General features: G+C 50.9%; 1 protein-coding gene across 2 annotated transcripts in view; it reads right to left on the bottom strand.

Annotated features, from left to right (window-relative positions):
- LOC138247173 (killer cell lectin-like receptor subfamily B member 1B allele A) overlaps positions 1 to 17,573 on the bottom strand; it is a 213,963-nt gene that overhangs the window by 53,978 nt on the left and 142,412 nt on the right. The gene's annotated exons all lie outside the window — the stretch shown is intronic.

The raw sequence follows: 17,573 nt of genomic DNA, 5'->3' as shown, positions 1-17,573 counted from the left end.
GCCACAGTTTGTTTATTACTTTTTTTGCACAGTGCTGGTTGTTGTTGGCGCATTTGTCAAGTTACTTTTCGTAGGAAGGATCATGGCTACCCGCAGGGTGACCACTCAGCAGGATGTAGGTATGTTTTTGAGTCATCTTCTGATCATGATTATGAGACTGACTCTGCATCTGAGGCAGAGGAGGAAGTGAGAGATTGTGGCAGTGAGGTCTCTGTCCGAGAGGAATCTTCTAATGAGGAAGCAGCTCTCAGTGCAGATGAAGGGCCTGTTTTAGAGGACACTGATGTGCCAATAGTGCAGCAGCCAGCAGCTGAAAGGCTTGCCATTGGAAGACCTGAGCTCTGGGTTGCTCCAAACATGGAGCAGCCAGAGTTGCCTGCCTTTACTGGTCTCCCGGGGAGTAGAGTGTATACAGAAAACCTTTTGCCTATCAATTTCTTTCAGTTGTTTATGGACGATGTATTTTTGGAAGAGATTGTTGAGCAGACTAATTTGTATGCTGAACAGTATTTGAGGGACAACAGTGCCAGACTTAGGCCACACTCTAGAGGTACCCAGTGGATTCCCACAAATTTCTTAGGTTTAACTTTTTTGATGGGGCAGATAAGGAAGCTGTCACTGTCTTCATATTGGTCTATTAGTCCCTTGATTGCAATGGCTATATTTCCTGCAACCATGAGTCATAACTGGTATTTGCATCTTCTTTAGATGCTGCATTTTGTTGATAATGCTTTAGCCTTGCCATGCAATGATCCTGTTTCTGGCCAGCTTTTTAAGATTTGGCCTGGCCTTGATCACTTTGTAAACAGATTTTAAGAGATATATGTTGCAGGGAAAGAAATAGTTGTGGATGAGTCTTTGATCCTGTTCAGGGGCCGTTTGGTTTTTAGGCAGTGCATTCCTAGCAAGAAGGCACCTTATGGAATTAAGATGTAAATGCTGTCTGAAAATAGTATGCAATATGTTTATCATTTCCGGGTCTACACTGGTAGGGATTCCAGTATTGACACCCCTGGTAGTCTGTCCACTTTTGGAGTTAGTGAGAAAATTGTGTGGGAACTTGATAGACAACTGTTTAGCAAAGGTCACCATTTGTACATAGAGAACTTTTACACCAGAGGGCAGTGAATTGTTCAAAGTGGACACTGTTGCTTGTGGCACAATCCACTCTACCCGTAAAGACTATCCATGGGAGCTTGTACGTAAAAAACTTGAGAGCGTACAGTGCAGTGCCGTGAGTAATGATGAGCTGCTAGCTGTGAAATGTTCAGACAGTAGGGATGTCTATATGCTGGCTACCATCCATGATGAGCGTACTTCCCCTGTGACTGTTCAGAGTCAGGTTGCTGAAGTGCACATGTAAGAAAGTAGCCTCTTTCTAGCATGGTTACCCCCATTTTTGGCCTGTTTGTCAGTGTGTTTGACTGTATCACTGGGATCCTGCTAGTCAGGACCCCAGGGCTTATGGTTTGTGGCCTAATTGTCACTATATTTCACTGTTTTTGTCAGTATGCTTGACTGTGTCACTGGGATCCTGCTAACCAGGACTCCAGTGCTTAGGCTCTCTCTGTTCCCAAATGTGCATACTGGTAACCCAGTATTTCACCCCAAATTGGCATACAGGTGCCCCCTTATAAGACCCTGGTATATGGTACCTAGATACCCACGGCGTTGGGGTTCCAGGGATCCCTATGGGCTGCAGCATTACTTTTGCCACCCATAGGGAGCACATGCAAAGGCTTATGCCATTGCAGCCTGCGTGAAATAGTGCATGAACCCTTTCACAGCCATTTTCACTGCACCAGGTCACTTATAAATCACCTATATGTTATGCCTTCCAACCCTGAAGGCTGGGTGCAAAGTACATGTGTGTGTGTGTGTGTGTGAGGGCACCCCTGCACTAGCAGTGGTGGCCCCATGTTGTCCAGGACCATTTTCCCAGACTTTGTGAGTGCGGAGATGCCATTTTACGCGTGGACTGGACATAGGTCAATACCTTTGTCCACTCTCACAATGGTAACCCCGAATATGGCCATGTAAGGTGTCTAATAACTGAGAATTGTACCCCAATACTAATTCTAGTATTGGTTGTACAATCCCATGCACTCTGGGGCTCCACAGTGGACCCCTAGTACTTCCATACCAGCCTTCTGAGGTTTTCCAGGCAGCCCCAGCTGCTGCCACCTCACAGACAGGTTTCTGCCCTCATGCTGCTTGAGCAGCTCAAGCCCAGGAAGGCAGAATATAGGATTTCCTCTTGGAGTGGTGTGTTACACCCTCTCACTTTGGAAATAGGTGTTACAGGCATGGGAGGGGTAGTCTCCCAGAGCCTGTGGAAATGCCTTGAAGGGCACAGATAGTGCCCTCCTTGCATAATCCAATCTACACTGGTTTAGGGACCCCCAGTCCCTGCCCTGGTGTGAAACTGGACAAAGGTAAGGGGAGTGACCACTCCCCTGTCCATCACCACCCCAAGGGTGGTGCCCAGAGCTCCTCTAGAGCGTCCCATCTTGGATTCCAAGGTGGTGGGGCACTCTGGGAGCATCTGAGTTGCCAGTGCCAGGAGATGATGTCAGAGCCCTCCCCTGATAGATGCTTACCTGGTTAGGTGACCAATCCCCCTTTCAGGGCTTTTTAGGGTCTCTCCTCTGGGTGTTTCTGTAGATTCAGATCACAAGACTCCAGCAGAAATTCTCTGCATCCTTTACTTCATCTTCTACCAATGGAACCGCGACTGAACCCTCCAGGAACATTACAAACTGCAACAAAGAAGCAAAGATAACTTCTGCAACTTTGTATCTTCAGCTCCTGCCAGCAACTGCAAAAGTTTCCAGGTCGTGCATCCTCCGAGGACTGACTGTCTTTAGCCTGCACCAGAAGAACCGAAGGAACCTCCAGTGGAGTGACGAGTCACTTCCCTGCTTCAGCAGGCACCTCTCTGCAGCGACGACCGGTGGCGTGGGACCCCTCTCCAGATGATGAGTTTGGATCTAGCAACACAGTGCTGGACTAAAGTGACCCTGACAGTCCCAAGGTCCAACTTTGGTGGAGGTAAGGGCTTGCCTCCCCATGCAAGACAGTACCCCCGTGCACCGTGTGACTTGCAGTTGCCAAGGCTTGTCTGTGACCTTCCAAGAAGTTCTTGATGCACAGTACAGCTTAGACCCACAGCAATTCATCCTGTGACGCACATCTTCCTGAGTGGTTCTCCGGCGGTGTGGGATCCCTTGGTGTCGTGCTGCGTGGGCCTCAATTTGAACCTTCTTTGTCCCCGTGCTGTGGGACTCCTGTGTGTGCTGCCTGGCCTTCTGAGGGCTCTCTGAGTTGTGAAAGCCCCCCCCTGTCTCTCCCTCCTGCGTAGAGGCCACCTGGTTCCCTTCTGGTCCCGGGCAGCGCCATTTTCCGCTAACTCTGACCGTGTGCCCAGGCTTTTTGGCAGAATCCAGCGACGCAAACCAGACTGCAATAATCCATCCGGCGTGGGACATCTTCTGCACCAACCAGGAACCCGCATCTGTCTTCTTGGGTGCATAACTGACTTTGGCCCTCATTATAAACTCGGTGGGCCGCCAAATTTTGAACCACCTGAAAAACACTCATCACCAGCAGAGGAGTGCCGACAACGATGGCAGACCAATCAATAATGAAGCAATAGACCGCCGTCAGATCCAGGGCGGGAACCACCGCCACACAAAGCCACGCGGAAACAAAACAAATAAAAGGAAACACTCACTGGAGCCTCACACAACATGCCGAAGCAGACATGGAGAGAGAGTCCTGCTCCTTGCCATATACCTCCACGACTGAGACCGCCGACGAAGACGATGACGGTAAGTACAGCAACCTACTAAACAGGGGAAGAAAGGGCACAGTTACATACTCACCCACTCCACCCACCCTGCAAAGCACCCACAACCCCTCCCAACAGCATAGTCCATACACCCCAGAGCAAGAGGTACTTACCCGACACAAGGCCAAGATAACCTGCCCAAAATACACACATGTGCACAACAACCGCCCACAAAGAAACAATGAACCACAGATCCAGAATGTGCCTAAACCAACACTGGCCATGTAAACTTTTTATTCAGCTCCAGGAGCAACAGAAGTCCAACAGAAGGCCAATGGCCAGTCCATAGTTCAAAGTCTGATGGGTCCAAATTGCCCCCACAAGTACAAATGGTACTCCACCTTAAAGGGACAACAATGGGGCATCCAGGCATCTCAGGGAACAGGGGCAGGGGACTTACGACTGGGAGGGGGGGCTTGGCTTTACGTTTGGGAGGTGGAGGGGGCTTGGGTCTGGTCTTTGAAGCTGGTGGAGCGGCCATGGACTGGGGTGCAGCAGATGTACCTGGGCCAGCACGGGGTCTCAAGCTCTCAGGGGAGGTAGCACGTGAATGGGAAGGGCGGACAGGGGTGGGCTGTGACGTAGGAGGAGTGGACAGGGCAAGGAGGTGGGCAAGTTTAGGGACGAGACGGGGTGGGCCAGTGGGTTCGAATAAGTCAACACGGGATAGGAAACGTTTTTTAGGGGCAATCAGGGTGGACCTGGAGGAAGGCGTGGGAGTGGAGGTAGAGGGAGTGGTCATGACAGGTGTAGGTGTGCGTGACGTGGTGGCAGGTGACTGTACAGTATGCTGAGGTGTGGTGTGTTGGGTGGGTGTTTTGGAACGTTTGAGTGTCTTGGGAGGAGGGGGGTGGACACGATGTGTCAACCAAAGTCATTGTGGTGAGTGTAGGTATGGTGTCTGGGGCACATAAATGGATGTCTGATTTTGTGGTGACTGCCAGACTGGGGTCAGCAACAGTGAATGAGGGTGCAGTGCCCGTGAGTGTGCATGTAGAGGTGACAGACAGGGTGGCGGAAGAGGTGGACACACTGGGGAAAGTGGATGTTGGTGTGTGTGCCTTTGTATATTGGCTCTGTGTATGCCTGTGGTGGGAAGTGTGGTGCTTGTGTTCTTCAGTGTGCTTCTTGTGTGTTGAGGTGTGTGCATGGCTGTCAGAATGTGTGCTTGGGACGGGTGAAGGGAGTGGGGTGCTGGAAGGGGTAGAGGTGGTTGGAAAGAGGACGGAATGACCAGGGACCCTGGCTGCAGTCAAAGAGGAAGGCCAGAGCCTGAAAAGATCTCTGTAGGCCAGACACGGCAATGTAAATGCCATCAAGGTAGGCATTGGTCTGCTGCACCTCTGATGCTAGCCCCTGGATGGCATTGACGATGGTTGTCTGCCCTACAGAGATGGTCCTCAGGAGGTCAATAGCCTCCTCCGTGAGGGCAGCAGGGCTGACTGGGGTAGGGAATGAGGTGCCTGGGGCGAAGGAGACGCCCACCCTTCTGGGTGAGCGGGCACGGGCAACTCAGTGGGGGGCAAATGGGAGGGCGTTGATGGAATGGGGGTGGCGGAAGATGACACTAAATGGGTGGGCCCACTGGGGTCTGCCACTGCCAGGGAGCTCCCATCGGAGGAGGTATCAAAGTTACTACCTCCAGTGGTAGTTGCCTCCCCCATGGTACTCCACTCGCCCTCCAACCCACTGGTCCCCTTGGCGTTAATCGACTCTGCCTCCGTGGAACCGTGGGCCACTGCATCCTCACTCGCCGGTGCCTCAGCTCCCTCGCCAGATGATGCTGATGTACACAGACAACACAAGAGAACAGGGATGGGGAGACAAAACAGGAGAGACAGTTGTAAATAGCTGAATGGAGGTACGTAACTGGTTCACACATACACCCACCCTGCAAATATTTCACCATGCAGCACCTACCGCTAAACACATGGCTGTGCCCCTGACTAGTAGCCGCAACCCTGCTCTACATCCATTTCCTACAGCACAGAGGGACCTGAAGTACTGTAGACCTGTCCCTTACAACCTTACTTCCCTTGGGGGCCATTATGAAAATGTCATCAGTCAGAGTCCCTGCCAATAGACAACATACATACTACAGCACACTAACACATCCATCAAGGAGGCATACAATGGTTTCTGTACTCACCTCCTTGTGTATGATGTTCAGCCTTCAAGCGCCCATCCAGGTCGGGATACGCCACCGCCAGAATGCAGCGCATTGGGGGGGTCAGGGCCCGACGGGCACCCCTTCCTCGTTGGGAGGACTTCCCCAGCTGGGCCTCGCAAGTCCTCCTTGCCCAGAGCTGAAGGTCCTCCCACCGCTTCCTGCAGTGGGTGCTCCACCGGTTGTAGAACCCCAGGGTCCGCACTTCCCTGATGATGGAGTGCCATAGTCCCCTGTTCTGACGGGCGCTGACCTAAATGGGACACACAGAAAAAGTAACACAGAGGTCAGACAATGACCACTAGATACAGCTGGTTATACGTCCCCTATGGGACGGACACTCACAACAGCAGAACAGGACCTCACACATGCAGCATGTCATGAATCCCACAACTGTACAGTGTCAAATGTGCACACATGTTTACAGCCATCTACCACCATTACACACATCCATGCCCCCCAATCCACTTACTCACCTGTACCTCTCGTCGACCATAGAGCTTGGCAAACAGGGGTAGGACCTCGTCCACAAGCTTATCAGTTCCTCACTGGTGAAGGCTTGGGCCCTTTCCCCTGCCACTAATGCCATTTCCAGGACCGGAGTCAGGACACAGCAGCACACTCAGTGGAGTACCTGCATGCACGTAATCCAGGAGTCAAGTGAAGTTGGGGTGACGAGATGGCGCACGCTCGGCGGCGGTGTGCACCGTCACCACCGGTGGCGATCATGATACACTAATATTCCTCATTGACAACCATGTTAACCAATGAATAGTCGCCCGGCGGTCATCACCGCCTTACGCTATTACACCAACTGCTAGTGGTATGAGGTCACTTCCACTACAATATTTCTGAGTTACAGGGGGCAGACATTTTGGCCATTACTACGCAGTTATTCATTTCTCATTTGCCCCATGCAGGCCCAATTGTCCCCAACCCCTATAGGCATGTATCATTGAGGACATGCCACTCCAGTTTAACATCCCACTATGCATATGTGTCATCGACTTGTACGCCAGCAGTGCTGAATATTTAACATGATGGGCAGATGTATGTGTGTTCCTCCCATGCGATCTCAACTCCTCCTAGGTACAGACCTATGTGGCGAGGGAGAGCCCCATCGGTGTACAGACCACTTGTTGATTTGGGGACCATGGTGGAGCGTCATATCATTATCAGTTACAGACTCAACCGTGCTTCTATTCATGAACTTTGTGCATTACTGGATCCAGCATAGAGACCGGCTAATCAGAATCAGCGTGCCATCCCTACTGAAGTGCAAGTGCTCTCTGCACTCCATTCCCTGGCCACGGGCTTATTTCAAGTGAAAGTGGGTATGGGTGCAGGTTTTTCATAGCCAATGTTTTGCATTATACTGTCCAGATTCCTGAATGCATTTGTACGACAACTGCAGTCCTATGTGAGGTTTCCCCAAAGTGCAGACCTTCCTGCCATCAAGTCAGACTTCTATGCCTTTGCTAACATTCCCCATGTGATAGGTGCCATCAATAGAACCCACATAGCTCTCATCCCCCCAAGAGTAAGTGAACAGGTGTACAGAAACAGGAAGAACTTTCACTCCATAAACATTCAATTGGTGTGTACTGCAGACCAGTACATCTCACATGTGAATGCCATGTTCCTTGGATCAGTCCGTGATTCCTTTGTGCTGAGGAACAGCAGTGTGCCACACATGATGGAACAACTACAAGGGGACAGAGGATGGATCATAGGTATGTGTGTCTGACACTTTTTGGCACATAGTAGACAGCCAGGCTGTCCTCAACTGAGGGTTGTCAGCGACAGTCCTGTTTTGCCCCTTTTGCAGGTGATTCTGTCTACCCCAATATGCATTGGCTCCTGACACCAATGAGGAATCCTAGGACAGATGCAGGGAGGAATTACAATGAGGCCCATGGACATAGTAGGAGGGTGATAGAGCGCACAATAGGGCTCATAAAGGCTAGATTCTGTTGCCTCCATATCTCTGGGGGATCCCTGGCCTATGAGTCTGAAACAGTGTGTAGAATAGTGGTAGCCTGCTGCATGCTGCACAACGTGGCTGTGAGGAAATCTATTCCCCTCTTGGAGGAGGATGGGGCTGTATATCCAGACCAGCTTCCTCAGAGTGGGGATGAGAGTGATGGTGATGATGAGGAGGGGGGAGATGTACACTCCAGGAACCAACTGATCTAACTGTCCTTCCAGGGGGACATTTACATTGGTTAACAGGTGTTTTATTTGGAGTCAGGGATGCCATGGTGCTCTTTACAGTGATAGGAGTGGGCTACTGATGGATGTCCATATTGGCTACATGGTCTCAGCGATTGCTGGCAGTGGTAATATGTCCATCTGTTATTTACAGTTTTTGGGGTTGTTATTGCACAGTGTGGATGGTGGTTCAGTGGCACACTTGGAGGACAGTTCTTGTCAGAGTCCTCAGATAGTGGCACAAGTCCAGTTGCTGCTGTTGTTGTCTGGGCTGTATGTTGGCCTGTAGTAGGGGCTTCCTGGTCTGTGGGTGTCTCTGGCTGGGTTGGGACAAGGTGCAGCAGCGCACTTGCTCTGGTTGCCATGGTGGTATTGTGCAGTTTCCACTGCTCTATGGTCTCTTGGTGTTAAGCTCTCTGCAGCCTTTGACTCTGCTCCAGGGTGGCCACAATCTGGGCCAATCTGTCCTGGTTATGGTGGTATGCTCCCAGGACCTCAGTGATCACATCCTGGGTTGCAGCATCCATCCTGTGGCCTCCCCCATTGGCCACTGATGTCCTCCCACTGGGACTAGCCCCATGTGCCTGTGTCCCCTGCACAGGTCTGTCGGTACCACTTATACTGGGGCCATCGTCTTCCTGCCTGTTGGTAGGTGGTGACTGTGGCCTCTGTCCTTGTGTTCCACCAGTCTGTGGCCTGGATACACAGGTGTGGGTCCCGTTGCCCTGGCCTGATGTTGGTGGGTGTGTGGTAGGGGTGTCAGTGGTGTCCTAGGTGGGTCTGTTGGATGGTGACAGTCCAGGACTGTGTGAGGGGCCATGGTATTCCTCACTGTCCAGGGTTCCCTCTCCAGTGTCCTGGGTGGTGCCTCTGTCTCCAGGTGGGCTCCTTGTCCTGTCCGTCAGGGTGGCATGGGTGGTGGTGCCTGTTGGCGGGAATGGACATGTCAGTTACAATTGCATAATAAGATGGGGTGCACAGGGCTGGGCTGTTTTGTGCAGGTTTTCCACTTTTGGGCCATGCAGAGTGCCTTTGTGAGGTTGCCATTGCATTTTGCTTAGGATGTGGAGGTGCAGTGTGGGTGGTGTAGTGCTTTTGTGATTACTTGCAGGGATAGGTGGCTGTGCACAGGTGGAGCTATGTGGGCCTGTTGGTTGGATTTTGAGCATGCAGGGGGACTGAATGTTGTGAATATGGCCTGGGTGGGGTAGTGGTCCTGGTGGATGTTGGAGGGGTGGGGTGGTGCATGCATTACAGGTGTGATGGATATGGAGTAATCGTAGATGACTTACCCGAGTCCATTCCTCCAGTGAGTCCAATGAGGCCCTCAGGGTGCAGGATGGCCAGTACCTTTTCCTCCCAGTCAGTGTATTCGGGTGGTGTTGGTGCAGGTCCTCCCCCAGTCTTATGGACTGCAATGTTGTGCCGGGATGCCATGGACCTCACTTTCCCACGCAGGTCGTTCCATCTCTTGCGGTTGTCGTCCCTTGTGCGTGGATGGTGTCCCACTGCATTGACCTTGTTGACAGTGGTCTGCCATAACTCCATCTTTCTGGTGGTGGGTGTGTGCTGGACCTGTTCCCTGAATAATTGTGGCTCGACCTTCAGTATCTCGTCTGCCAGGGTCCTTAGCTCCCTTTCTGTGAAGCGTGGGTGCTTGGGGGGTGCCATGGTATGTTGTGGTTGGGTGTGTGATTCATCTGTTGTGGCGTTCAGTGTCTGCTTGTGGAGTTCTCAATCTCAGTTGTCCTATTGGCGAGGCAAAGGATTGTGGGATGTGTCTGGGAGTGTTTTATAGTGTTGTGGATGTGTGTCAGGTGTGTCGGTTTCCAACTTGCCAATGTGTGCAATCCTTACTGTTGGGTTCCATTGCTGGCGGTGGTGGTCTGTACCGCCAATAGGCGTTCGACTTCCACTGCTGCAGTTATTTGTGCATCATTATTTGGAGGGCGGGGAATTTGTGTGCTCGGCGGTGGTGGGGTGGGATGTCCTGCATTTTTGCCGACAGGTTCCTGGTGGTGACTGGTGGCTGGGAAACTTTTGACGGATTCAGATTTTTGCATCTTTATATGGTGGGTTTCTGTTCACCGCCAACGGCGGGTTTCTGTTCATCATCGCCACTGTGGGGAACAGTGTTTATCACCATGTTTATAAAGACCCCCTTTGTCTTCTCACCGGTGGTTCTTCTTTTGCATCTTCATCCAGGTTAGCAGGGGCTCCTGTTCTCCCTGGACTCTTCAGTGCTTCTTGGACTTGGTCACCTTCTTCCACAGGTCTTCAGGTCCAGGAATCCTTCATTGGTGTCTTGCAGTCTCTTCAGGTTATTCCATAATCTTCTATAAACTTACTGTGATTTACTCCTGTTGTCCTGGGCTCAGGAGTGGGTTCTGTTACTTACCTTTGGTGTTTTCTTATACTCCCAGCACCCCTCTACACACTACACTTGCCTGGGTGGGAAACCGAGTTTCACATTCTACTATTTTAGTATATGGTTTGTGTTCCCCCTAGGCCCATTGAAACCTATTGTGATTTTCACTTTTTGCACTGTTTTCTGACTGTATACTTACCTGTTTTTGGATACTAGTGTATATATTGTTTTTATTACTTACCTCCTAAGGGAGTATAGTCTTTTAGGGATTTTTGGCATTTATGTGAGTACTGTGTGACTACAGTGGTATTGCAAGAGCTTTGCATGTCTCCTAGTTCAGCCTTGGCTTCTCTGCTACAGCTACCCCCAGACAACCTGGCTTTTATACACTACCTACATTTCACTAATAAGGGATAACTGGACCTGGTATAAGGTGTAAGTACCTTTGGTACCCACTACAAACCAGGCCAGCCTCCTACAGCGCAAACCTGTGTGCATTTTAGACTACAATAAGCACATAGGTGGTGTAGATAGAGTAGATCAGAGGTTGGAACCTTACACTGCTGTTCGTAAGGCTTACATTTGGTATAAAAAGTTGGCTATACATCTCTTCCATTTAGCAACTTTTAATGCTTTTATTGTGTTCAAGGATTGTTCCCCTGAGTTAAAGATGACATTTGTTAAATTTCAGGAGTCTGCGATAGAGAGCCCTGTTCTGGTGGAACAGGCAAGAGTTCCTAGAGAAGCAGTGGTGGAGGATGTAGCTAGATTGAAAGATCGCCACTTTCCTGATCACATTCCTCCCACGCCCAAAAAGGACTTTCCTGCTAAGAAATGTAGAGTCTGTGCCTGAAGAGGTATCTGGAGGAAGTTTTGCATGTACTGCCTCGATTGTCCTTCTAAAACTGGGCTGTGTGTGGCCGGGTGTTTCAGAAGTTACCACACCCAAATGAATTATTGGTACTTACATATAATTAGTTAGGTTTTCTTTTTTTAAGAAAAAGTGATGGTGCTGTGCATGGAGTGGTGCTTAGCTGGTGGTGTGCATGGAGTGGCACTTTGCTGGCAGTGTGTATGGAGTGGCAATTGGCTTGTAGTGTTCGTGGAGTGGCGCTTTGCTGGAGGTGTGCATGGAATGGTGCTTGGCTGGCAGTGTGCATGGACGGTGCTTGTCTGGCGGTGTGCATGGAGTGGAGCTTGGCTGGGGGTGTGTATAGAGTGGCGCTTAGTTGGTGGTGTAAATAGTGACTTGCTGTTAGCCACTACAATTCACTGCTAGCCAAACTCCAGTCCACAGACTCCATCAGCTGGTGTGATTGCTGTGTCAGGCATGTGGGCATCTGAAAATGATGGGCCCTTGAATGGCACTGTCTGTTGATGTGAGTGTTGTAATTTGCTGGGCACGCGGCCGGCGACCTCAATGGTCTTGTACATTTCAGGTATGAAAGGTGTGAATGGACTGTAAAGCATCTTGTGCCTTCACGTGGCTTCACAGCTCATGAGCTGTGAGTCATTGGTTCAGATTTATGGCTTTTCAGTTATTAACAGTGCATTTCATTTTTGTGATATAAAATTTGATGTACTGAACCATCACTCACCCTCGTTCCAAATCCAATCAGTATGTGTGTGGCAAAATAAAAAACAGAAAAACCTGCTCTGCTGTAATCAGGCGTTAAAGCACACCCGTGACATGGTAAGTGTCTCGGGTGGGACCCCAATGATGAAGCATGCCACCAGCAAGGTTAGTGGGTGAGGGGTCTTTTTAACATAACCTATGGGTGTTTCTTTTCACAACAAGTATGGAACATTACAGAAGTAAGAGTCTTGGTGGTGTTCTCTAGGGAAAAGGTACCAACTCTAGATAAGTTTGAAAATTAGACTCCCAGTGGAGTACAGGGAGTAGAGGGCGGTGTGTCTCTTGTAGATCCCAACAAGTTTCTTAGCCACATTGCCCTGTATACTTTAAAATGCGACTAAAGTCACAAATTTTTCTTTAATTTCTGTACCATATTCTTCCAGATGCAAAAATAAACCCGAAACTTACTACCACCCACTGTTTGCCCGGTCTCCTGCTAAAAATGCTAACTCACTTGTGTGGGTGGGCCAAGTGCCCTCCACAGGGAAGGGGCCAAAACACAATGTGGACACATCAAAATGATTTATTACAAATCTACCTGTTTTTGCAGGGGGGTCATCTGCGTTTTTGGTCCCGGGCATGACGGTCATATAGGGAAACGTACCAAACCTAGACATTTTTTAAAACAAGACACCTGATGGTGTCCATGGAGGTTGGCTTGCATGGATCCCCCAACATTTTCTTACCCAGACTCCTCTGTAAACCTAAAAAAAAAAAGTACATTTTCCTGCCTTTTCTTTGTATTATCACTGCACCAACACATATTTCCTACTAACCAGCATTCACCTCGGTCTCCCAAGTAAAAATGATATCTCACTTCTGTGGGTCCCTAAAGCAGAGTCAGCCTAAAAATGTGTAAAAAAAAATTGTGCTTATCAACTTGCTGTGAAATCCCCTCAATCTCTACACATGTTTGACCCATCCCTGATGCAGCCACTTGGGCCACCCACACAAGTGAGGTGTCGTTTTTATTGGGAGACCAAGGGGAACGTTGGGTGGTAGAAAATTTGTGCCAGAGCCGTAATCCCACACAGAAATGTGAGGAAAATATGATTTTTTTAGTTAAATTTGAGGTTTGCAGGAGATTCAGGGTAAACAAATGTTGGGGGATCCAAGCAAGCCACACCTCCCTGGACTCCACCTGGTGTCTATTTTTCAAAAATGTCTGGGTTTTGTAGGTTTCCCTAGATGGATGCCGAACTCAGGACCAAAACCCCAGGTGCCTCCCTTCCAAAAACAGTTAGGCCCTCATAACAACCCTGGCGGTCAGTGATAAAGTGGCAGTAATACCGCCAACAGGTCGGCGGTAACCAAAATGGAATTATGACCACGGCAAACCGCTCAGACAGAGCAGCCAGTTTAACACACTGACTGCCACGGCGGAATCAATAAGCACCACAGGGGTAACCGCCAATAGCCAGGTGGTGGCCGAATGTACCACCCACACTATTATGACTGGCCTATCCGCCACCTTTTCCGGGGCGGTACCAATGACATCAAAAGCTTGGTGGAAACACTGCACAGAAGTCAAAGGACTCACCTGTGGAGACTCAGGGAACAACCATGGTGCCATGGAGCCCGAGCTGCAAATATGTCCAATGCTCGTCTACCGTCTGCTGCATTATGAACATCAATGCTGGTGAAGACGACCACGGTGAGTACTGCCGCCTAGCACAAGGGAGGGGGAGGAAAAAGAGAGTGACACACGCACACAGCACACACACCCCCAACACCATATACACAACCAGATGCAATAACATTACATATTCACCCCGTACCCCTCAGGAATAATGCAAGACAAAATGATTTGAAGAAAGTGAGTTTAATATGATAAAATACTATGAATAAGTGTACCAAAATACAAACGTATATACATGTTTACAAATGTTGGGACACTGCCCAGTCCTCAATGTCTGTGGGCCACAGGACCACAACACATAGGCCAAGGCCCCACCTCACCCCTACAACAACACAGAGAGAACACTGCAGGGGCATCAGGTCGAAAATAGTCAGACACCTCAGGGGGATGGGGAATGGGGGGGCTCCTCAGCCGGAAGATGGTACAACACCACTGGTCCTGGAGGGGGCTACATGCCCTGTGCGATGTCCTAGGGAGTGCAAGGCCACAGTCTCTCTAGTGGGTGGTTTGCCCACTGCTTGGTCTTGGGGAGTGCAAGGCCACAGTCTCTCTAGTGGGTGGTTTGCCCACTGACTTGTCCTGGGGAGTGCAAGGTCACAGTCTCTCTAGTGGGTGGTTTGCCCACTGCTTGGTCCTGGGGAGTGCAAGGCCACAGTCTCTCTAATGGGTGGCTACTTCCACTGGTTTCTGAAGGGGGCATAGTGCCCAGTGTGCTTCATCCGGGGAAGGATGGGGTGAGTGGGTGACTTCTCCACTGGTTCTGGAGGGGGCATTGTGCCCGGTGTGCTTCATCCTGGGAAGGATGCAGTGAGTGGATGGCTTCTCCACTTGTTCTGGAGGGGGCATTGTTCCCTCTGATGCAGATCTTGAGGAGTGAAAGGTGACAGTCTCTCACCTGTGTGTCAGACCCACAGGATTTGCAGGGGACAGGATGCACAACAGCCCATGGAGGCAGGACTACACACTGTCTGCCGGCGGTGATGGCTTCTCAGTGGTGGCAGTGGCGGGCTGGTGTTGGTGCTGGCAGTGGTGGGGGGAGGCTCCAGCCCATCCCCTGCAGCCACGGACGGCTGCCCACTGGGCATGCTGCTGCTGGCAGTGGTGCTGGTGGTGGTGCTGGCAGTGGTGGGGGGAGGCTCCAGCCCTTCCCCTGCAGCCTCGGTCGGCTGCCCACTGGGGCTGCTGCTGCTGGCAGTGGCGCTGCTTTTGGCAGTGCTGGTGTTGGTGCTGGCAGTGGTGGGGGGAGGCTCCAGACCATCCCCTGCAGCCTTATATGGCTGCCCACTGGGGCTGTTGCTGCTGGCTGTGGTGCTGGTGGCGGTGCTGGTGTTGGTGCTGGCAGTGGTGGGGGGAGGCTCCAGCCTATCCCCTGCAGTCTCGGACGGCTGCCCACTGGGGCTGCTGCTGCTGTCATTGGTGCTGGTGACGGTTCTGGCAGTGGTGGGGGGAGGCTCCAGCCCATCCCCTGCAGCCTTGGACGGCTGACGACTGGGGCTGCTGCTGCTGGCAGTGGTGCTTGCGGCGGTGCTGGTGGCGGAGCAGAAGTGCACAGAAGGCCGAGCAGCTGCAGTTCATGCAGTACACAGGATTACTGTCTGGCGTGGGAAGGCAAGGACTTACCTCCACCAAATTTGGACAGAAGGGCCACTGGACTGTCGGGGACACTTGGACCCAGCTCTTGTGTTCCAGGGACCACGCTCGTCAGAATGAGAGCGGACCCAGAGGATCGGTGATGCAGAGGTTTGGTGCCTGCGTTGGCAGGGGGTAGATTCCGTCGACCCACGGGAGATTTCTTCTTGGCTTCCAGTGCAGGGTTAAGGCAGACAGCCCTCAGAGCACTATTTATCGCAGGACGCGCTTGAGATTTCTCATTGGATTGTTCGACAGGCTTTTTCTTATTCACCGTAACGACAGATTCCTTTCTCACAAATTGTGACAATTGATGTCAGAAGTTCGCAATTTAGCTCTGAACTGGGCCTTGAGAAAGCCCCCGCCTACCCGCCAAAGGGGCGAAACACGTGTTGGCTGTTCCTCCTTCAAATATCGCTACTCGATTACTTTCTCAACATTGGTTCGATCGCTTTATTGTTTGATTGGACTACTACTTTGTTGACCTTTGGAACCTATTTTCAACTCTAAGACTGTCAATAAGTATTTGGATTATATACCTATGGAACTGAACTCTTCATTCTGATGCATTAAACAATTATTCAAGCATTGGGCTTACTATTTGTAATTTCTGAAGTGGGAACTCACCTATAACTAATTTAGCCCTCAGAGCATGTACCACCAGGAAACAGTTGAGAAAGCTGGCAGGATGAGGCGCTACAATGTTGCTGGTAGTCTTCTTGCTACTTTGTTGCAGTTTTGCAGACGTCCTGGAGCAGTCAGCGGTCGATCCTTAGCAGAGGAACTCTGGTGAGCTCTTGCATTCGTTATCTGGTGAGATACCCACAGGAGAGACCCTAAATAGCCCTCAGAGGAGGATTGGCTAAAGAGAAAGGTAAGCACCTATCAGGAGGGGTCTCTGACGTCACCTCCTGGCACTGGCCACTCAGAGGTGTCCATTGTGCCCTCACACCTCTGCATCCAAGATGGCAGAGGTCTGGGAGACACTGGAGGTGATGGTCAGGGGAGTGGTCGCGCCCCTTTCCTTTGTCCAGTTTCGCACCAGAGCAGGGCTGGGGGGATCCCTGAACTGGTGTAGACTGCTTATGCAAGGAGGGCACCATCTGCGCCCTTCAAAGCATTTCCAGAGGCCAGGAGAGGCCACTCCTCCCAGGCCCTTCACACCTATTTCCAAAGGGAGAGGGTGTAACACCTTCTCTCAGAGGATGTCCTTTGTTCTGCCTTCCTGGGACTGGCAGGGGCCAGGGTCACACTGGAGGAGCTCTGGGCACCACCCCTGGGGTGGTGATGGATAGGGGAGTAGTCACTCCCCTTTCCTTTGTCTAGTTTCATGCCAGAGCAGGGACTGTGGGTTCCCTAAACTGGTGTAGACTGGCTTGTGCAAGGAGGGCACCATCTGTGCCCTTCAAAGCATTTCCTGAGGCTGGGAGAGGCTACCCCTCCCCAGTCTTTAACACCTATTTCCAAAGGGAGAGGGTGTAACACCCTCTCTCAGAGGAAATTCTTTGTTCTGCCTTCCTGGGACTGGGCTGCCCAGACCCCAGGAGGGCAGAACCCTGTCTGTGGGGTGGCAGCATTGGTAGATGCAGAGAAAACCCCAGAGAGTTGGTTTGCAAGTATCCGGGGTCCATAGTGGAGCCCCAGGGGTGCATGGAATTGGCTCCCCATTTCCAGATTTGGAATGGGGGACAATTCCATGATCTTAGACATGTTACATGGCCATATTCGGAGTTACCATTTTGAAGCTACATATAGGTATTGACCCATATGTAGTGCATGCGTATAATGTTGTTCCCGCACCCACAAAGTCCCGTAAAATGGCCCTGAACTATGTGGGGGCACCTTTGCTAGTGCAAGGGTGCCCTCACACTTAGTAACTTTGCACCTAACCTTCAGAAAGTGGAGGTTGGACATATAGGTGACTTATAAGTTACTTAAGTACAGTGAAAATGGCTGTGAAATAACGTGTGCGTTATTTAACTCAGGCTGCAGTGGCAGTCCTGTGTAAAGGTTTGTCTGAGCTCCCTATGGGTGACAAAAGAAATGCTGCAGCCCATAGGGATCTCGTGGAAC

This window comes from Pleurodeles waltl, chromosome 7 (genome assembly GCF_031143425.1).
Source record: "Pleurodeles waltl isolate 20211129_DDA chromosome 7, aPleWal1.hap1.20221129, whole genome shotgun sequence".
NCBI lineage: Eukaryota > Metazoa > Chordata > Amphibia > Caudata > Salamandridae > Pleurodeles > Pleurodeles waltl.
The sequence above is the reverse complement of the archived record's forward strand: the minus strand, read 5'-3'. Positions and strand labels throughout refer to the sequence as shown.